The sequence below is a fragment of the Pyxicephalus adspersus genome, chromosome 7, assembly GCF_032062135.1.
Source record: "Pyxicephalus adspersus chromosome 7, UCB_Pads_2.0, whole genome shotgun sequence".
NCBI lineage: Eukaryota > Metazoa > Chordata > Amphibia > Anura > Pyxicephalidae > Pyxicephalus > Pyxicephalus adspersus.
The window spans coordinates 20,353,391-20,377,052 of record NC_092864.1 but is presented as its reverse complement, the minus strand read 5'-3'; the positions used below and the strand labels follow the sequence as shown (position 1 = coordinate 20,377,052).

The 23,662-nt window shown below is 36.9% G+C and overlaps 1 protein-coding gene across 1 annotated transcript in view; it reads left to right on the top strand.

Annotated features, from left to right (window-relative positions):
- Positions 1–23,662, top strand: part of MAD1L1 (mitotic arrest deficient 1 like 1) — a 411,577-nt gene that overhangs the window by 45,980 nt on the left and 341,935 nt on the right. The window lies entirely within an intron of this gene.

The window sequence follows — 23,662 nt, the reverse complement described above, 5'->3', positions numbered from 1 at the left end:
AAAAATGCTTAATTATTTGCTTCTCTGTTTAAAGCAGGCAAATTATGGCTAGTAGGATGGGCTTTGGTGTGCTATACATTGCTTCGTGAAAACATGACTGCCCATGTTTGAAAAGATCCAATAAATAATAGGGTGGAACCAGGGATAGTCAGGTTGTGAAGGAAAGATGCTGCATGTCCATTGGACAGGTAATGAGGTTGGCTCTGCTTGAGTTCCTGCAGCTTCTAATGCACAGGGTTACACACTGACTGTGCGCAATGAAATCAGAATAGGCAATTAACTTTCAACACATGGAACTTTTGACAACATACTGTTTTATTACAAATTCCTGCACACCTCTCACCAGGTTACTCCATATAGGATATACATGTCATTAGGTTTGCAGTCTCCTGGGTAACAGAATGGCTGGTACAAAATGATACAAATATGCAACATTCTTACATGAGTCTATTTAAGTTTAAGCACATTCCTAAGTTTGCTCAGTACTCAAGATACAAACTTTTTAAAACTTTTTTTGTTAGCATTCATTTGTTTCCTTTGCTGTATATTTTTCACATACTTCTCATACGCACCCTTCTTTATGTAACGAAAAAAAGCAGTCAGGTGTAAATTTCATTTTTTGCTTCAGTTCTTCAGGTGGAGTAACACACTTTCGGAATACCCGAATATTCAGTATACCGAATAGGAGATATAGTAAGATTTTAAGACAAATTTGTTAATAACTGATTTGCTCAACCGTATTTTCTTTTCATCTCTTCGTTAATAAGTACAAAATGTGGCTGAACCTTAAGATACTCTTTGAAGTGATGTCTGCCAAGAAATAAATGATATAATTGAAGTTCTCTTTTTATCTGCATAACAGGAAGCTGCATAATTTGCATAAGTACATAGAGAGTGATGTTATTATGTTTTACAATATACTACATATGACTTGATGACATTTGGGTTAGTTCTGTTGTTTTGCAAGCCCTGGGGTTTGGCCCCCCTCTCCCCCCCCCCCCCCCCCCCCCCCAATCCAAGGATGATACCTGCTTTGATGAGAGCAAGAGAACAGCAACATCTCAGTGCAGCCATTAAGGAAGGAACGGGAAGTCCCTGTGAAGGAAAGGCACATTTTGACAGATGACATAACCCAAATAATGCAGTTTAATGTTATCTCTCACCCTGGAGAGATATGCGTATTAAAGCTTGTGTCTTTCCTGCATACAGGTTTTGGGGCATAGACTACAGAAATTGTTTTCACCTGGATGTGGGAAATTGTAGCTGAATGGTCTAAAAAGTGGGCACACAAGATGCAAAAACTCTAGAAAGTGATTTTTATTACAGGTAGTTCCGGGTTACATACGAGAATTTGTATGTAAGTCAGAACAGGTACATTATTTTAATAAATGCAATTAGGACAGATATTTTTCTCAGCATATTAGGTAGCAAGGTGTCGGTTTTTGTATAAAACCCTTACTGTGAGTTAATCACAAACAAAGCAAAAAATTAAAAAAAATTATGGAGCCTAGACATTCATTAATTTCTGGAGCAAGCTGTGCTTTGATATGCAAAAAGAAACAACTGCGGAGTGTCTTGGTCATTAAAGAGTTACAAAAGGTTGCAGAAGAGCTCTGTCCTTAAGATCAGCCACAACCTCAGTTGTGTTTAACAAAAGATTTCTTCTGCAAGTCATGCAAACTGCCCCCTCCCACCTAACAAGCCTCCGTCCTGCACACGAGCGAGCAGGGAAGGCCCCGTCCGTATCTAGGAGTTGTTCGTATGTCGGATGTCTTTAACCTACCTGTACTTGAAAGTTATAAGAACAGATTTTAAAAAATAAAATCACAAAATTAGTGGAAGGATTTACCATTTGTTAAAGTTTCCCAGACGTTAATTAGCCAAGACAAGTTTACCATGGCCTTTAATATCTTAAGTATTGGTTACTATGAGTTACTCCACAATATATTTTGCTGTATTAGAAAGGCAGTGGAATAAGACGTGGTCCCGGCAGTAAAACCTTTCATGGAAGGATTGAGTAGTCACACTTTGCAGCTGGGTTAATTTGATTGGCATCATTTAAAAGCTGTCCCTACTGTAAGCTCTAATCTGAGATTGGCTTTTGTGTAGCACAGTGGTAACCCACATCAGCTGCCTCACTAGCGAGTGATTTGTGTGCTTTAGAAAGCGTCACACAAGGTTTAATAACACAGGCCATTTGTGAGTGTTAAGTAGTTCTCCAGAGTCAGCAGCCAAGTCTGCTCTATTATATCTTACATCAACCCAGTAGGTATCCCGCCTTCACTTGAGAACCGTCTCTTCATGCTGTCTGCAGTCGGGTTTATTATAATACTGGATGAAAAATTATTCATCGTCTGCTTATTAGGTTCAGGAAGCATCACCAAGCTCTTTTCAAGAGGTGCTTGGTGCTCGGCGAGTTAAATTTTCCTTTGGAACATGAATTAAACAAGCTGGTTGCAAGGTGGCATTTTCTGAGCTCTGATTTGTAAGGTACAGAAGCCGACAAGCTAACCCAGCCACCGTCAAATGCTTTGTGACTTAGTAATTTGCTGCATAATAACCACCAGGCCACCTTTTGCGGTTCCCATTTTAAGCGTCTAACAGTCTGTGTCAACCATCTGTTCTCACTTCACCCGAGATGCTCAATGTTTTCCGCCTGATGTGTCTTAAATTTTCACGGCACCTCTTCAATTAAAACAAAACCTTCCCTTGCTCAAATTGTTTATATGCAAGGAAAAAAAAAAAGTGTTTACATAAAACTCCCTGGAAGGCAACGAGGGTGGATGGGGGGGCATTTAAATCCGCAATGAAATTTCACACTGGTTAATGTGTTCTACCTCTGGGTTTCTATTATGGTTTACTTACTTACTAAATAGCAATATGAATTTCATGTTCTTTCTGTAGCTGCTTCAAGGTAAATGTCTTTTCTTAATATATTTATATTTTTAGTGTTTCTTGTTTATGAATTGTGGATGTTTCTGGTTTGCACTTCTTTGCAGAATTATGGAATGATTTGAAATTGTTTTCTTTTTATAGGTTATAAAAATTGGGCCCGTACTTAAGATCATATACCTTTTAAATGATCATGTAAAAGGAAAACATAGATTATTTTCAGCAACCACGGATATTGAGTTATTATTATGATGTTTACCTTAAACGTTTTTTTTTTTTTTTTTTTAATTTAAAGTTTGGATATAGAATGGACGGGTTAGATCTCCTGTCATATTTTTCTCAAATGATCCACATCACTGACCTCTCAAAAAACAACCAAATATGTAGTGCACAACAATGTATGACAATGTATTAATCAGCACCCACATTTCTTTGAATATACCTTTACTATGATTCCAAAGAGCCATAGTGTTTCAAAGGTGCTCCCTTTTGTTAAGGTTCTGTGTGATGTCCAGGGGACCATTACACCACTGAAACACTGGGTCAGTATGCATGAAATCACAGTAAAGGGATATTCAAACGAAAGTGCTGACAATTATTTCTGTAAGATTTTTATTGTCTGTGCCACCACTGCAATAATTGTTCCCTATGTGACAGAAAGGGATGAGACATCCAAAATTTTAGAATTGTCACGAGCAAAAAAACTGAGGGACAATTCTCCAATAGTAACACCTGGTGCTATGACCGTGCTCTAAGGTGAAAGTCCTGACAGGGGTTGTAACTTTTCCCTACCCTCTCCAGTGTTCTCCTCAGGAATTTTTTTTTTTAGCTGAGTGAGGAGAAGCTGTAGCTGTGTGGTCAAAAAGCAGGTGAGGCAACACAACAAATTTAGTATTCCCAGTTTTTGTTGCTATGGGAATCCAGTAACCTCTATCATTCTGTTACCTTTCCAACTTTTAGATGCCCACCCCGTAAGGAGGAAGTAATGGAAGTCAAACCTCACCGATAACATTAAAAAAAAAAAAAAAAAAAAAAAAAAAAAACACTTCACTCCTGCAGAGCAGTTGATCGGTCTGGAGGTTTCTTTCATCGGGTCCCACGTTGTCCCATCTTCTTCTTTTTTTCCGGGTTGTTCTTCCTACGTCACTCGACAGTCGCGAGATTGGGTGGCGTAGATGGGAAAACAACTTGCCGATCCCACTGCACATGTGTAAGATCGGCAATTTTTTCCCCTTTTGACGAAAAGGCTCCTCGAGAGCCTCCCGGAATGTGTCAGGTAAGTATCACGGGAGGCTTTGGTCTCCCATTTATTCTCGATCGCCTACGCGACCGAAAATTAGGGGGCGGTGCTGCCCCCTTTTTTTTAAGGTGAAAATTGTGAGTTTATGTACGCATTAGGTATGTCCCATTATTGCATCAGTTTTATAATATGTCTCAACTCTTCGGTATAAATCCAAAAGCAGCCGGGTGGTTACTGATAAATTCTGTGTTGTGTACCTGGCCAAAAGGGGCCAGAGAGAATGGCTGTGATAGCTATAGGAAAAAAAAAAAAACTTTTTTCTTTACTCGGTCTTTAAAGTGAATTCTGTGAGGTATGCTCTAACATTTAGATGCAAGGCATAGCACAGGCAGAGCCCAGATAAAAGCAAATCGAGTAAACATTCTGATTACGGAACATTTGCAACATTTTCTTGATGGCATTAGTGGTCCACTGATTGCTTTTAATTGGATGCCTGAATTCACTCTTTAAGGCTGAAATCTTTACATTATTCTAAAAATACCACTTTTTGTAAAGCAAGAAAATAGGATGGTTATTCTGTATTTTGTTCCCACAATTTACCATAAAGCGTGGAATATTTTACATGTCCATTTAGGGCTCCCTACTGAGTCTTTTGCTTTATTCTCAAATTAGGAAAGTGTAAGTTCACTTTTCAATGCAGGGCTTTTCAAGGGTTTGTCTTTTCTGAAATGATTGCTCTGTCACCAATATGGGTAATTTTATAATTCTGGCTCAACAAATAACCACAGAGCTAACAAGTCTTATATGTAAAACTGCATACAGATGTTCAATTACTGCTGTTCCAAATGACCATTGGTGATTTTTTAGTTGAGAGATTTACCAACAATTATTTATTATTATTATTAAACAGGATTTATATAGCGCCAACATATTACGCAGCAATGTACATTAAATAGGGATTGCAAATGACAGACTAATACAGACAGTGATACAGGAGGAGAGGACCCTGCCCCGAAGAGCTTACAATCTAGTAGGTGGGGGAATTTCACACACAATAGGATGGGATATAACAACCTCTGGACAGTGTCTGAACAGTTTGATCTGTAAACAAATTAGCAGTTAGTGGTTTGATAACCTGGTGAGATAGATTGAAAAACAATGCATTGGTTATCGGTACTGATGCTAGAGTTGAACCAGAGATAATCACCTGATGCAGCAAAAATCTTGCATCCCTATATGGCTTAAGGTTTGTAAAAACTAAAAATTGCTAAAGATTGTACCGTTCCCTATTGAAATAAATACTGCACTACCAAAGAGAGGGAGTCCATTGTCTTTCCTTTGACATCAGTTCTATTCACTTTGATTTGTTAGTGGCCTTTAAGGTTATATCAGTGTTTCATTTATTTTGTAGAAGTGCAAAAAGGAAGATGATATTTTGTACAGCACACATTTTTTTCCCTTTCAGCACACATTTTCTTATAATGTTTTATCATTGTTTATTTTTATCTCCCTAGTTGGACATTCAGCACTGAATTTATGTGAAGTTGGCATCCACACCAAAATATACTTCAGAGGGATGTTTTAGTGCAAAACATTAATTGAAACAAGCTTTGGATTATTCTAAATGTACAAATGTGCGCTGTTCTTTTATGTGTACAGCGAAATGTTGTTTATCTGCGCATTTGTTACTTTAAGGATGAGAATTGCAAAAGCGCTTGACAGCTGCTGCAAACACTGAACACCTGTCTCTGCCTTATGCTCTGTGCACAGTGGCCAGCCCATTATTGGGACACTTTAACAGGCTTTAAAATTACAGTGTACATCAATTCTTTCGTGTAAACACAGCATTGAAAGCCACAAATGTCTTATTTTGTGCAGCAACTGAAGTATTTATCCTAAATTCCTACCAGTCATCATTTTATGTGCAATAAAACGTTTGTGGGCAAATTTCTAACGCTTTTAAAGTAGACCTAATGATTTGTTTGGGTTTTTATTTTTAGATATGAGAATGTGATTAGTTTATATTGAGCTTGTGAGGTCCTATAGTGTGTAAACTATGTGTACAGTATGATACCTGCTAGTGTTTCTCTTTAGATCAATCGATGGATTGTGCTAAGCCCTAATACTAAGCCATACCCTGTTCAGTGCCAGAATTTTAGGGGTCAGAAGAGACCCTGTAAGGAGATGGAAAATGTTGGAAGTGGTGGTCAGTATATACTGAACAGGATTGAAAACCTATTGTACAGCCAGGCCCACGCCATGCACACTACAGTGGTTTGCAGACTTATTGGTATTTTTATTTTTAGATATGAGATACTTTTATGTATTTTAGGATCAATTGTTCTGACTGGATTGCTAAACCGAAAACTAAAAAAAATACATTTACTTTTAATCCTGCAGTTCCCTCAATGGCGCTGGTCCTTCCAGCGACCCGGCCTGGTGTCGTCCTATAATTCCTCTTTATCCTGGCGCTGTAATCTTGGTCTTCTCTTTCTTTTTCTTCCGTAGTCTTCTTGGTATCTCTTTCCCTTTAATAGAAAAAATACCCTGTCTGCGCATGTCCGAGATTAGGGCACGCACAGAAGGAGCACCCAGAGCCTCCTGGGATGCGTAGGTATCCCGGGAGGCTCTGCACTCTCATTCAGCTTTAAAGTGGAACTAAAGTCTCTCTTTAAACAACTGGCAATAGGCGGGTTTTTATTGCAGAATAGGATAGGCTATTCCCCTTCTGCAATAACTGTTTATGCGCAGCTCAGCGTTTCCTGCCAGGCATAACAAGCAATCCTGGCTCTGGATCAGGATGGCCGAAGAAAAGGAGGACAAAGAAGACGACGCCCTATGATGGAAAGAGGATGGGGTAAGTTTTGTGGATTTAGTTCTGCTTTAACTGGCATATGTTTAGATACCATTTAAATTCTACTATGCATTTTACTTATTTAGAAAAATATTTCCCCGCTGTAACTGACCTGATCACCCTGTTCTGATGTCTCCTGGAGACAATCGGGACAGGGTAACTCTCAATGGGCACACTTCTTCCTCTTTCCCCCCCCCCCATATTGGGAATATATCCTCTCAGTTGCTGTTAAAATTTCAGGACAGGAAGTGAACAGAAATCTACCTTATAAGGCACAATTTGCAAAAAAATGTTTTTTTAATCCAGAATGGAAAAAAAAAAATAGTTTTAGCTTCAGATATACGTTAAGAAAGGTATGTGTGACAGCATTATAGTAATAATACTTTTCTATACCGGATTACTTCAGGCTGTAAAAGGATTTTCAGCATTGGATGATAAGTCCGCTTTAATTAAAAGGTGATTTTTAGTTCAAATATAGAATAGTTTTGTTCTTGGGTTTTCCTTTGTGTCCTTCGCTCGGCTTGTCACGTGCTCTCTTCTGGTGAGAACCGCTACAATTAAGAACTTCAGATTGATCTCTCATGAAAGATCCACCTGGGAGGCTCATGAAAGGAAATGAAGTTTGGGCAGGCGGTTCAGTGGATTAGGCTGTCTGTCTACCTCATTGTTTTGTGTGGTTTATCTAACAAAGGATTTATCAAGTTTCACACATTAAAGTAGGTTACTTAAACTATCTACTTTTTATATAGCTACATTTTAAAGGGGGAATGCCAAGTATTTCAATATTTGGTAAATTGTAGTGAAGTATTTTTGCATGAACTTGGCAGGGTTATAATGGACTACGATCCAATGTTAAGGTGCCCACATTTATTCAGTGATTTTACGCCAATATGTTTGGTTATAGTGAAATTAATCTGTAGAATCTTAGCAGTTTCTAGAAAAAGAGTGTTTTTTTTTGCCCCCAAGGTAATAAATCTTTTGAGACTATGTGGCAAGTATATGGAAAAATCCTTAATCAGATTGTGCCTGTATTTTTTTACTACAGTTTGACTTTGGATGGTAAGAGCCTCTGTCACCCAGGAAGTTAAATTACCTGCTTAGTGTTTTCTATTTTATGCATGTTCCACTGAAGATATTTTGTTGCCGTTTGTTTTATCCCCGCTATCAGTGTCATTTTCAGCAAGTTCTGAATGGCCACTTGTCTTCTAATCCGTGGAAATAAAAAAGCATCTTTTTTCGCACACTGGTGCGCTTTAGGAAGAGGTCAAATGTACCTTGCAGTGGACTCTAAATTCTAATGTCAGAAGCCTTTCAAAACCGAGAGCGAATGCGTCTGAAATGCAGATGAAAGCTGGCTAAAATTGCCCATGGATGCAGCCCAAAGCTCATCAACAAGCTACGGAGTAGTGACCAATTATCCCTCTCCTTTCCTCTATTCACACGGCTTCTATACAGAAAAAGAGAGATTGTACCAGTAAACAGCTCCTGCTGTGCTCTTTAGTATACTCATATTAGATGCCACTGGAATTCATGGATGCTGCTAGATTTGGTATAATTAAAGGAAGAAAGCTAAACTTTTAAATACCTGAAACTGTAAAATTATGGCCACAATCAAATTTTAGTGGATCTGTGCTTAAAAAGCTTTGCTTTACTAATCTGTGTATATGTGTATATAAGCGAGGTCAATTTTACTTCAGCAGTACATTATCTGCTGTTCGTCCTGTAACCTGTAAGTCCTGTATATATTCTGCTATATATCTGGAGTGTGATTATTATTTGTGTAATTATTTCAAGGGCCTTCTCTATGGTAAAAAGGTGGAGAAACATCAAATCAATTATCGGTGACAACACAGACATGAGCACGCAAAGCCTGTATTTACCTATTTCACCATCCCATTACAAACCCAATGCAAAATTTAACATAGTGGGAAAGCAATGAAGGTAATGTAGACCCCACAAGCAATTTTGCAGACTAATCCTTTTGCCTTCTGCTTGTCTTTCCTCGAAATAGGTTCTTGAATGTCATTCTTGAAAGTGTTATATTAAAGGGTACCAGTAATCTAAAATGTAGAGTCCTGTGAGCTAAATCAAAGAAGTCCTTCAGCAGAGTTTGCCTTTAGTTAGACTTTCTATCATTTAAATTTGTTCCTGAATGTAGTGTTGCAGTAAAAAAAAAAAAAAAAAAAGAAGACATTCCTCTATAAAACACAGTAGTAATTTTTTTATGTGCAACATCACAGGGAGCTGAATAAGCACAAATTGCCTGTGTTAGCCGGCCACGTATCTAACCCCTACCTTTTTAAAGGTCAGCCCAGTTGCAGCTAGTTTTTTTTAAAGTTCATCCACTCATAAACTACTCTCAAGTGACATTTTTCAAGTTCTGTCAACTCCTGGAAAAACCTTGGGCAACGAGAAATGGGAAATTGAACAGGCTTTCTGTTTGTTAAAAGCAGTGTGTTTTTTTTTTACCAATGATGAATCTTGGACGTTCTCAAAACTATTTAGCTTGAAAAGCAAAGATCTATATATTCAGTTCAGCTTTATGCCAGCGTATATCAGAAGTTGTTCTTCCTGAAGTCTTGCTTGGATTGTTTGCTACGTTTTTCACAACTTGGTGCAATCCCAAGTTTTCAATTGTCAGGTATTTTAAAAAAAATGGAAGTTAAAAGTCGCTATATAGGTGCAGGCAGAAATAAAATTTGATTATTCAAATTTTTATCTTGTCTGGAGTCCTGGTAATGACAGTGATAATTGAAAGCCAGAAACAGGTTTCTTTGATCAGCTTTATACTATTTTGTCCTCCAAAAATTTAGTCATTTTTGCATTCCTTCAAATATCTTGACATACCCTGGGAGCCCCACAATTAAAAAAAAACTGTTCTCACCAAACACAAACATCATTACCAAACACAATGTATTGATGCATATAATGTACATTACTAATTTTTTAAAAAAGGTTTCCTAAAGTAAAATGACCAGTAAACCAAAATAGCTATATTTAAATTGTTATAAAAAATATTTTACTAAAAAAAATACTATACTGCAAAAGGGTTGATATTTAACCACTTTAGTACCTATATACTGAACCCCCTTACCAGACTAGTTTTTACAGTTCTGTAAGACATTGTAAGACTCTCTATCCAACATATTTTGTTTTGCTTCTTCATATACCATTCAGGCTTTTTTTTGTATAGTATTGTAACATTTTTTTTAAATATAAAAACGTGTTTTAAATGCCAAATATTTATATATCGTATGCATAGGACTACATATGCAGCACTATAGATACAAACACTTTATAGGCTACCAACTAATCAAACCTTAAAGGAAGGGAATAGAACACATTAAACTATTTCTTTGTACTACCCTAAAGATCACTATAATACAGTGTTTGTTATTGAGGGTTCCTTACTGAAACAATTGCTCAAGGAACACTTTGCCACGTCTGGAGGAACCCTAGACTTACACGGAAACCCTAGTTGAGAAACACAGGTACCCAGGTTTCAATACTGGAAATGTTATGTCATGGAAGCTGGGATTTTGTATGATTTGGCGGCTTCTTGTTCTTCTCTTAGCTGTAATACTTTACTGAGTGGGAACACATAATTCTGGCTATGCATGGTATCTGTGTTGCCTGGATAACAAAGTGACTGAACAGAACTTTAGTACATTGTCCCATTTGTATGTAGGTATTTTGGCTGTATATTGGCTGCTTACCTGGGGTTAATCTTTTTTAAACTTTCAAGTTTCTTTGAGAAATCCAGTTTTACCCTGAGCACTTAGTAAATGTTCTTGTATATTCTGGAATCCATTTCCCCTTCTTTATCAGCAATATTTCACAGTAGAACAGCAGCATTCCTCTGTATAAAAATAAATTATAGTTACAAAAGACACATATTATGCTCAAAGAATAGAAAAGCACGCAGCACTGTAAAATCCTCATTTCATACCAGCCACTGTAATGCAGCTTTAGAAATGAAGTCTGATTTGTGAAAGGTCATTCTGGAGCAAATGCTGAATTTGTCATGAAACCGTAATATTTCACAAAATTATGGGCTTATTTTTCTTTCTTCATTAAATCAGAATTTTGGTACCTCCTCCTCTACTGTGTTCTGTGGCTTACACGTTTATTTTCATCAAACACACACTGCTTTTGACCCTTACATTTATTTGAAAATTAGTTTATTCTGGGCCTGCAATGTTTACCCCATTAAAAGCGACTGTATCGCCTATTTTATGGTTTCCTATTGCTGTTTTTTTCTTTTTATTCATAGTTAAATTTCTATAGCCTTTGCTGTTCATGTTGCTGAAAAAAATGTAATAGCTTAAGAGTAGAAAAAAAGATGGAAAAATCAAATAGCTGAGAACATAATAGTGGGTATGTGGAATACAAATCTGATGAATATATGTTATAACGGGACTGAATTGTGCAGGGTTTAAATTTAGTTTCTTTGAAAGGCAAGGACAAGCATTATTGAAGTGTGCTGAGAATCTGGTACTTCTAACATTTTTAAAAGGGTGTTTTGCATGTCTTGATAGCTGGGCCCCGTACAGGTATTGGATTCTATCACTAAGGGAAAATTCACACTGATAGTGCAGTTGTGGTGTGTTTACTGTTTCTGCATACCAGGAAACACTGCCGCTTGGCGGAGGCACTAAATGTAGCGTGTCATGCTTGGTGTGACAGAACCAATCGGGGGTGCTACAGCTTGCGCAAAAGTGGTGTGAGTCCTGAGAAGGGCAAAGGCGCAGAGTCTAAGCTACAACCAGGTCTTCTCCAGAGCCTCTAGTGGTGAGGATGTTGCGCTGCATGTTACGGCCAGGTTGCAGGCCTTGGGCACACCAGGGTGGGCAGGAGGATACAAGTTACCAAATGACAAAGCAGAAGAATTGTCAAGGAAGTCTGGGGTCAAGGCAGGCAGCAAGCAAGAGAGGTAAATTGCCAGGGATCCAGGAACTAGACACCAGTGACTCAGGGGCAACTGCGGACACAGGGAACATAGGAGACACTGGAAGCAACAGGAGGCGTAAGGTGACAGGAATATCAACAGAGTGGAACACTTAAACAGCACAAGGGAACTGGATGGAAACAGATGGGGCAACAAGGGGTTAACACAGGAGCTTGGCAGAGGAACCACTGAATTAACTAACAGGTGAACAGGAACTGCAACAGAGCTAGGGGGCTCGGCACTAGTGGAGACACGTTGCACGAATGCTGAATGCTGTGTCTGAGCTAGCTAAATAGCCAGGGATGATTAATAGGCTAATTCCTGATTGGCCAAGCGGGTTGGGCAAAGCTGATAAAGCTTGGAAGCGTAGACGTGCTCAGAGTCAGAACTGCCCGCATGCATAGGAGAGAGGTGTCTGCGCTTTAGTGAGGAAGTGGTAAGTGTGACATAGTGAATAGGAAATGAATAGGGGCTGCAGTGAGCGGTATTTTTACCGCTCACTGCTGGCAACTTTTTGAATGTGCAGATCCTCTTGAATCATCACTGCTGTGCAAGTCCCCAAGCGGCTGGCAATCCAAGGAGAGCTGCACAAAATCTATCGGCAGATGTGAACCTGTCGTAAGGAAAAGGTGGTCAGACTACTGTAGTAAAAAAATATAAAAAAAAATAAAGTCAAAGCATATGTGTGCAGCACTCCCACAATGTAATAGGGCTAACCATCCTATTGTTGGCCTAAAGAAACATGTGGAAGGAGAAAACTCAACCATCAAACACAACTACCTAGAAATGACAGAACTTAGTCTGTTAGTGTGGCCTTATATATGCTGCAGTTATATGCATACATCTTGAGGTGCCTACACTTAATAATTAACACTTGTCCCTGGAATTTTTCCTCTAAACTTAGTTTAGTTCAACAGAGAACACTTTAACATTGCTAGTGAATTGAATAGTTTTCAACTACCTTTACTTCCCAGTTTCCATATAGTCTTATTCATATTCTCTACCCCCACCTCTCTCTAACATTGAGTTCACTGTCATAGTTTTTGCATTACTTGGTTCATGATCATAATGCACAATTTTAGAGGGAACTTCAGCTGATCACAGGGATAGAGTCTAAGAAAAATACCAACAAGACTATTTTTCTTACGGAATTTCATTTCCAGAGTTCATTTTAATATTTATAAAACAATACAGCATTTGTGTGTTGTATTTGGATATTAAAGAAACAGTAATAATAATTTATGATTTGGACAAGCGTAAGAATGTACAAACATAAACAAATTGCTGTTAAGGTTGATGTGGACACCTGCTATTCCAGGACAGGGATAATATTTAGTTTGCTCTCCTCTTCCCTTTTATTTTTTTTGTTTTCTCCCCTGAAGCACAAGGTGCTGGTGCTCTCAAGCTGAGTTCTCGTGACAAGCCTGGTAACCGTTAGGACAAATGTGACTCTTCATTACTCCTAGGATTGAATTAAACTTGAGTGTAATTTTCTTCAAGGTCACAATGAAGTGTTTTACTGTTTGCCTTCTGTTTATTTGAGGATGCAAATTGAATTTGGTGATTCAAATTGAAGGCAGGCTGGAAATATAAAACCCATCAAAAGACAATGCTTAGAGAGATCAGTGACTGTGTGTCTGCCCTGCTTCAGCTGCCGCAGCCGGCCTTCCTTTCTGATTACTAATTATTTATGTCTATTGTTTTTCTCATTTGCAGCTTTAAATCAATATTATTTGTTTTGACAAACGCTGAACTATAAGAGAGCAATTAGACCGTGTAAGATGGATTTCTTCCTCCAAGATGCGTTTTTTTTTTGGCTATGTTTTGTTCTATTGTGTTAAAAAGATGTTTGACTGATTTAAACTTTTCACTTGACCTGTAGAAATATTAAGTACCATCCTGAACTTTTTCATAATTAAATGAGGATTCCATGTCCAATGTAGGCAGAGATTTTTATGCTATTAGTCATAATTGAGCCCCTCTTTTTATTAATATTTTTTAATATGTTTTGTGTTAGGTTTAGGTAGAGAAGCTGTCTCCAAGTCTAATTTCTGAGCATTTACTAGCAGATATAACATTCTGATGTTATAAAATGTTATTAGCACAGCAGCAAAAACTGGTTATTGTATGTAAATTACTTTAAAAACCTTTAAAATACTGCATGTTATTGGACCATAGTAGACAACATCGAGGTTCCTAATTTAAAGCAACTGCTGCCTAAAGTTTTTTTTTAGTTTTGCTCAAGAAAGAAAAGATTAGAAGATCTCTAAGCTTTTTATTTTTCCCTGTTATTTACCCTCACTTTCTGTGTTAGTGTGTGACAAGGAAAAGTAGTAATGAGATTCCTTTAATTGGGGCATAGACAAAGTAGAGAAAATAATGTTAGATTTTTGTTTCTGGTTTCACCAAAGTTTTGCTTCTGGTTTCACCAATGTTTACTCTTTACGGTAACTTGGAACTAGTTTAGCCTTTAGCTCTATGTAAATGAATGAAATGAACACTATAACATAGGAAATGTGTAGTGCTAAGTTTATGGATAAAACAGGCAGATATTATGTATGTGCCATGCAGCGACATACATCAAGTTTATTTAAAGTGACCCCCCCTCCTAGTTTCCTCCTGCTCCCCCAATTCATTCTTTCCCAAGAAGTCCTGACTTGGAGCTTACACTTGGCTAATAACTTCTTCTCCATCTCCATCCTCCACCCCTCCATCCCATTCTTCTCCTTCTCCATCCCAATGTGAGAGCTTGCTATAATTCACCAAGCACCTGCATGAAGGATAAATCACATACACCACTGAAGGTACTTAGTATGCCACTTTTTCCCCCAGTTGAACAAAGCTGCAGGGTAATGAAGAAAATGTAATTATAAGTTGTTTGGCCGACATTATAGTGAACCTATTGCTTTACTTTGGGTTGACAAAGCACAGGTTCACTTTAATCAAATAAATATTGTCTTCATGTGATTTGCCAGAAGGTGATCTAGAGATGGTTTTCAGGCTTCAGAATCCATTTAGAAAATATGGATATGATGAAATCATTTTCTGTTCTGTTTATTTAATGGATATTTACGTTTTGAGCTCATTTTCTCCTCTACTTAAATTGTAAGTGTAGCTCTTTGAAATGACAAGGCATCTATTGCCAACAGGTCACAGGTAATCAATAGGGCCTAAAACATCTCCTTTATTCCCTCATTTGATAGCCATCCTCTACCCTGCATTTGAAATGTAATGCTTATACTTTATAGTTAATCATATCTGAAATGTTTTTACTGAAATGGATATGTGTCCCCCTAAGGCTTGTAAAGAAATGTTGCAAAAAGATGGATTATGCACGGCAAGCTTCTTTGTTCGCGCAATATCTAATCAATGCCGTAGCCCTCTTTATTTTGCCTCTGGCTGTTTCCAGTGATGCTTGCTGGAAAATAGTCTTCATTGGAGCCTGATAAATGACAGCTATCACCAAGATTAAGGCCCAAAGCTGCTGTGGAAATTGTTTAATGTTTTAGATTCCAGTATGTGATTGAACTTTTTGGCTCTTTGGAGAATGCTTCGAAACGCGTCAGTTCAGAGTCCACAGCACAAATGGAGCAACTTAGAGAGGCTGAAAAATACTTCCATTACATCATTATCAGAGCAATAACATTTCAACTGCTTAATTCTAAAGAGATGCAAATAAAAGGAATTACTTACAAATGTCCTTAGACTGACTTGTCGGGTTTATATCTAAGCCTTTCTACTGAAGATGTGAAGATCTGCTTTTAAATGTATGCTATAAATGAACACCATTTAATTGATTTTTGTATTCTCTCAAAAATAATTATTGTAATGTTTTATTATTATGTTTTTATATACGACTGGCATGAGCCTCCTGTAATCCACTACAGATCTCAACCCTGAGCTAACTGGAGCCCTACTTTTTGCATAGTGCTGTCAATCCAACTGATAACATGCTTGCATAAACTAGAAAAACTGAGAAGACTTTGTATTTTGTGTATTTTTCACTGTCCAGTTGTAAGCTAGGTGGGTCCTGGACCATTCTTTACTGTCAAAATGAATGTAAACCCTAACTGAATGACAATAAGTTTACTAAGGCATGAAATATTTTTGAATATTTACTGTGTTTGGAAATTGCCACTTGTTGCCGTGTTGTCACATCCTAAGTGCATTTGTGTATGTTGAGGTAAAATAACATCAATTGAAGTAGAACGGCCATTATCCGTTTAGTAACTGGCAAAGGGAAAAATAGGATCACTACAACATATTTTTTAAGATTGAAATCTTTTGCATATTTATTAAATTAGGCAAGAGATATGCTATTGCATATAAAACCCTGCTCCAAAGAGCTTACAATCTACACCTATATTGTAAGCTCCTTTGGGCAGGGTCCTCTCCTCCTCCAGTGCCACTGTCTGTATATGTCTGTCATTTGCAACCCCTATTTAATGTACATCACTGTGTAATATGTTGGCGCTATATAACTCCTGTTTAATATTAAAAATAATAATAATATAACATCCAGTCATGGTTAATTGAGCTGTGCAAGTACGTTGTGTTCCTAAATACCTGCTGGTTGATAGGGGATCAAATACTTATTTCACTCTTTACAATGCACATCAAGCTCTGACTTTCAAGCACTGGGTTTTTGAGGGTTCTTTGTTGTTATTCTGTCTGTCACAACTATAATAAACCTACCATTACAATTATAGACTGGTCATTTCTTTGTCAGAGGGAAAATGTTGCAAAATCAGCAGGAAATGAAATACTTCTTTCCCTCACTGTATCTATCTATCTATCTTCTCTTTTCTTTTTCCTCTTATCTTCTTCTCTTTCCTCTTATCTTCTCTTCTCTCTTCTCTTCTCTTTTCTCTTCTCTTCTCTTCTCTTTTCTCTTTATTTCTCTTCTCTTTCTTCCCATCTCAATCAGAAAGAGACATAACTATTAAATTCCAGCACACATATGATGTCTACAGTATAAACTATACAGCAGCAAAGAAGCTTTGTTACATTTTGCACCGTGAAAGTTCAGATTCTTCCAATTGTAGATTTTATATTAGTGTTTCTGCCCTCTGTCGTGAATTCCTATTTCTCATATGCACATCACTACATTTTTCTTTGATAAGCTCATTTTTCTCTGTAAATATGATCCTTCTGATCAGAGAACATGGCTGCAGAGTTGTTCTGAGGACCTATCAAATGAGAGCCTTGTGAATGGAATGTAACATTTAGAGATGATGTAGATTCGTTTTGAAGTATAAGAGGTTTGAAAATGCCACTGTGCTCGGGGAACAGAATGTAATAGGATTAATTCTGTGGTTGGGTAAATTGTACAGCGTGGTACTCTACCCACGCACTGCTTTTCTTGTTTTGTTATACATCATGATATGAATATATTACAAAAAGACTGCTTGCTTGTGAAAGAAATAGAGATTTCTCTGTTCTTCAACTTCATATTATTGATAAAAATATAAAGGTGCTATGGATTTCATGCCATTTTCCGGTTTCCTATAAATAGGATTGTGTTAAAATTACAAAATTTGCGTAATCTGCTACCCCTCTGACTAGAATCACTCGGTTTCCAAGTGTTTATGGCCTTTCCAGACATTTTGGTCTAGAGGTAGGCAAATAGCTAGAGCGAGACTTATATTCAAATTGGATCGTTGCAGTCATACTCTCTTTCAGCTCTGATAGACCGCTAACAATGAATGGAAAGTATACTTATTATACCAACATGGAAGGTAATTTCTACACATTTGTAGAGCAAAGTTGTTGGAATAAGGTTTCTGTGAATGGGCTTTGGTTTTGAAAAATAGTACCGCCGATTTCTTGATATCTAAGCAAAAACCTCAAGTATTGCTGCAGAATATTCTCACCTTAAATAGGTTGTAGAGTGAGATCTCGGGGTTTGTAAGGTTAATTAAAATATTTGTAGAGGGACTTATTTGACTTCTTGACCTTCTGCTTTAAGACATGCAATTTGTTTAATGAGAATGACAAAGGGGGTCTAAAGCAAATTGAAATAGGGACAGGCCCGAGCTTCTGTTCTTTATTCTGACAAGGTTCTGGGTGTGTAAGAGAGCAGATTAAACTACAAGATTGAGCTAAAAGTGATCCCCTGATGAAGCCAGTGTGCGAAACGCATTGGAGAATGAGACAAATACTCATCACCTTAAAAATGACGATGTGACATGTAAATATTGACATGTAAGCAGGGCTGCATGCTATGTTTCAATGAGCCCATCAAGCTTTGTTTTGTTTTTTTATGTTTTATTGAGTTAAATTGTTATGTTTAAGCTACTTAAATTAAAATATCATTGACAAATCCAACCTGTTTCAGTTAACCTGGCCACATCCCTTTCAAACATATAGAAACCAATATTTGGTGAACCACCTACTTACAGGACTTTTAAGGTCAACAGTCACCACTAATTATTGTATAAAATTCTTCTCTTTATCGGATATCATTAAAACTCTTTTTTGAAACCAAACAAACAATTTTTTATGGTAGATGTGTAGGGTGGTACAGAAACTCGCTATAACGGAGATCTTTGCACACATTAGACGCTGACACACTGGGACGAAGCATGAGGACAAGACAGCAACACTTAAAAAAGGAAGCCCTAGGTGTTTTCAGACAGAAACTGCTTTGAAAACATTATAATCTTTTTGAATCTTATATATACTGGAACTATTTAGGAGAATAGATAAGGTATTTGCAAGAGATTCATATGATCCACAATTTAACAGAATCATTTGGCACATGAGAAGTAAAATGAATATTCAATTCTCCTTTAATAATCAATGAATCACAACACACAAGGTGGGTACAAACAGGCTAATAATAATTTGAAGCACAGCTGAATAATTAATATTTTTAAATGTATTTGCATTAGGAAATATACAGTTGTAAAATAAGTCACAGTAAGAAATAAAAGATAAGAGGGAATATGCAAAATTGCTTTACCTTTACATTTTAATATACTAGGGACATTATTTGGTCATTATTTATGGGATAACATATTCACTCATCGCTGTCCTCTTCACGCTGTAACATCTCATGTGGGAAGGGCTTCACATATTCTTACTTACCAGGTACATCCATATTTTTGAATGATGAAGATAATATTGTAAATGTGTCAAATATGAATATTTTGGATTAGAAATGAATTGTTTATTTTATGATTGTAGATCTTTTTCCTGAAGATGCGGATTATATCCGTGAAACGCATAGAAAAAGAAGGCTAAACCCCAATAAGGAGTATCTATCATGTGTCAATGGTTTTAATTATCTTTGGTTTTAAAAAGGAGTTTAAATGATGATATTCAATAAAGAGACAAGAATTTCATACAATAATTAGTGGTAAAAGTTGGCCTTAAAAGTCCTATAAGTAGGTTGATCACCGAATATTGGTTTCTATATACTTAAATTTCAATAATATTGTTTTATCTTCACAAGTTTTCCAAGAAAGCCATCTTTTCTTCTCCCTCTGCTTGCACTAAGAGGGATATAGTTTATTTAAACCAATATCGGCAATGTAATGGCATCAGGACAAACACGGGAAATCTCCCCGGTTGAGGGACACACAAAAATAAAGATTTAATAGGGATCCCTAAACATGGTTGCATTGTGTGTGTCATAGAATATTGTTTGCTTAATAAAATACAGGGTCATCCCAGAGAGTTGCCTAAATAAACCTATGTTCAGTACAAAAAAAAACAAATGTTCAGAGTGCTGCAATCCTGTGACAATGATTCTATACTCCGGAATTCAGATCAGGGTTGTCACTGGTAGGCTGTGCTGTGCTTGCAATAAGGAGATATTGCAGGGAGCGTAAGATATATAAGTATTTTACCTGTGGATTCAATAGTCCGTATGACCTGACCATACTTTCTAGAGTGGCAGCACTGCTTCTGATGCTGAAATCATCCCACTGAGCTGCAGTGTATGGGAGACAATAAAAACACACTGCACCACATCTGTATCATCAAATATGCTGGTTAGTTTGACACTGCTACTATAGCCTATGTTGGGTTTCCACAATCTTTGTTGTATAACTGGTACACTTTGGTAAAACATAGTATTTACCTATTTTGTGTGCAATTCACAGAGTAATAGTGGAGGTGAAAACTGCTATTCTGATTTATATGCCTTTATGTAATTTGATGTGTCCCAGTAAGTTTTTTTTGTAAACTAATTAAAACCATGAGCAGAAGCAGTGATAGAGCTTATGTAATTAAATGATCTGTTTTCGTGGCAAGATTTAAAGCCCAAACAGTGAACCTTCCCACCTGAATGTGCAGCAGAAAAGACTTGATTTCACAGCTGGTGATTATAACATTGAACTATAAAGAGTCTGGAATTAAACTGTATCCTAAAATTGCTTTTCAGTTTATCAACAGTAACACATTGTTGGTTTTGCTTTGTACTTTTTAATCACTTATACCCGGAGGAAGACGCTGATACGGCAGTAATGTCACTTAAATATACTATTAGACAGGGCACAGTGATAATTACATTTAACAGGAAGATGTCATTTTTCGAGGCTTTGTTGGCTCCGTATGCCACCTTTTTTTCTAAGAAATGCAGGGCTCTCTAAACCTGGAACACTTTTTATTTTTTAAGGCGTAACAAATATCTTTTTAATACTTTTATTGAAAGCCTCTTCCTAATTAATGTTTAACTTATTTTTCTTTTGTTGTACATGAAAACTTTGAAGTGATGATACCATGGCATAAACTCATAGGTTTGTGGGACCACCTGGTCTTCACCACAAAACTGCTCTTTCCTTTATCTTAGTCCACCAAATATGAAACGGTTTTCCTCAGCTAGGGTTCCTCCGGAGGTTGCTGGGGGGGTTCCTTGAGCAATGAGCAATTTGGACCTCAGGTGACACCAATGATCTTTTTTGGCTATCTGTAAGGGTGACATTCTTCCCACTGACCACCACACTAATGTACTGTGATTTGTATATCTAGTAATTATATCAGGGGTTCTCTAAAGACCTGAAAGTTATTTCAAGGACTCCCCCGTTAAAAAGAAAAACAAAAGCAGAGAAAGGCTAAACTGAAGGTACTAACGTGTTGTTTGACTGCCCTAATGCATGTAATACAACTAAAATGGTGTATTAATGCAACTTTTTGTTTTGTTTTTTTCTTGTATAATCCTCTACTCACCATCTTGAGCACCAAATTCAGCACCTATTTTTATACTCCTATATTACTTAAATATGATTTTGTAATTGGTTACTGTATACATTTATATGCTTGCAACCATAAGTTAGGACAAATGTGGAACACATCAAGATCCTGGGAAAGGATAGATGATAAGAAGTAAAGAAAGGTTGTACCCAATGATTGACTACTTTCTGCCTAGTTGGGAAAATAACTTACATAATGATGTTTTGCAAAAAATCGTGGTGTAAGAAATGAAGTGCTGATGTAAGTATCTGAGATCCCTGTCAGAGAATCCAACTGATAATATTAATAAAAGGTCTGCCCATACATTGCTAGCTTTCTTTACCCTGCAAGGAACTGAGCAGTTTTTCTTTTCTTTAACCTTGTATAAAAATAATTTGCATTATTGTATTTCTTGTTGGTGAGAATATCAGCCATTGTCTGATACATGGAGCGCCTTATGAAATAATAGCTTTGTACCTCCCAATTAGAGATTGAAATCAAGATCTTTCTTTCAGCTGGTAAACCAGAAAGAAATTGCAAACATTTCTAAAATTAAGAAATGGTAATTGTTAGTTCAGTCTATTATTATTTAATAATAATAATAATAATAATAATATAAACATGATTTATATAGCGCCAACATATTACGCAGCGCTGAACATTGAATAGAGGTTGCAAATGACAGATCCAGACAGTGATACAGGAGGAGAGGACTCTGCCCAGAAGAGCTTACAATCTAGTAGGTGAGGGAATTTACACACAATAGGAGGGGAGATATGTAGTGGTGGGAAGTAATGATGGTTTTACGAGACATAAGAAGACGGGTAGGCGAGTTTGAAAAAATGGTGTTTGAGTGCTTTTAAATGAGCCGTCTACATATGGGCAGGTAACATATTCAGTATTGTTTTTCTCAATATACAGCACTTTTGGGAAACACAAAACTCTTTCAATTAAAGTTTATCGAACAGAAAACATTTGATCAACTTGTAATTATGTTCTCATTCCATTCCTTTTCTTTACACCTGACCATTTAAACATATTAACCGTTAAACTTTATGTGTAAAGCTGTTGAGTGACTTTTTATATCCACACAGTTCTTGTCTTCTGCTGATGTAATTGGGTAATAAAATAGCTGACAAACCTGAATGCTGTATTAAACACTCAATATAAGTTTATCTGTAAACATATTTTTTTTCCCTCAAATCCTTTTGAAGTTTATAGCTGAGTGTTTTTTGAGAAGTCCTTGAATTTGTGTGTTCTCCGAGCATGTTTATAGCTGAGACTGATAAAAGTGGGTGTGCTACACATTGAAGCCAATCAGATTAAAAGGAAATTTTAGAAGAACCTTTAATTTTAGTCATAACTTATGCTTTTCATAAAAGCTCTTTTTTTTCTTTTTTTTGTGTATAGAAAAAGAAAATAGTATTTTTTGAGTTAATAGGTACAAATAATGCCTTACATAAGACTCATCCTATTTCAATCTTGTCAAGTACAGAATGGTGATTTGTTAATTCTTCATTTCAAGGAAGAGTATTTGTGTTTGTATACATACATCCACAGGGCCTGCAGCTACAGAAGACATTAAATGCATGATCAAAGCTCATTTATTAATTGTTACGGAGCTAAAACAGACAGCCGTATCCCAGCTCGCTACAGAATTGCTACCAGTTTACCCAGTGTTCTCCCCAGTCTTTTAGCTGGGAGCACCACCCGTCACTTTTTAGTAACTACCCTGCTGTTTTTGGGTGGTTACTGAAGAGTTGGGTCACAATACAGGGGCTGACACCTGCCTAGAATTTCTTCCCACCCGGCTTAAAAAAAATTCTGGGTTTAAACTTGAGTTTACCTAAACTTGCATATTAGCTGTTGAGCTCTCCTAGTAGGGTAATAATTGGTTTCATTGAATAATAAGGCTGCTCTGAAATCATGGGGTTGGAGCCAGTCTTGGTTTTAGAGGGCATGTTGTGATATGCATCTAACTGAAACGTGTCTTTTAGATGTAATAGTTATTATTCAGGAAGCTTTCATTAAAGAATCCAATTCCAGTTTGTAACCTGTTATGTTTTCAGCTGCAAAGGCAGTATGTGAGAATACTGTGATTTATAAGGGATATATTAGGATGAGCACCACGTTTACCTTACCTTGCAGTGATCGCTATTAAAATGCTTAACCAGCCATATCCCAGCCATCATTTTCTCAGTTGCTAGTTAGAGAATAATATAGCCTATGCCACTGAGTGATACTGTAATGAAGGTGAAGTATGTAGGTTTGCAGCCAGTCAGGTAACTTTGTATATCATATAGATAATTGGGTCAGAAATGGCAATACCAATGTATATATTTCTAATAATTCTAAAAAATTATAATTTAAATAAAGTCTAACTTTAAAACAAACCTGCACAATTGCAAAGTACATATTTTTTTAAACAAATAAAGGAAGATTAAACTGCTAAATCTGCTATTCTGTTAACAATTAGTCACTTAAATGTATGTTTTATTTGCGTCAGATGATATATTCTACAATTTGAACATTAGCTATCTGCAGTCATTGC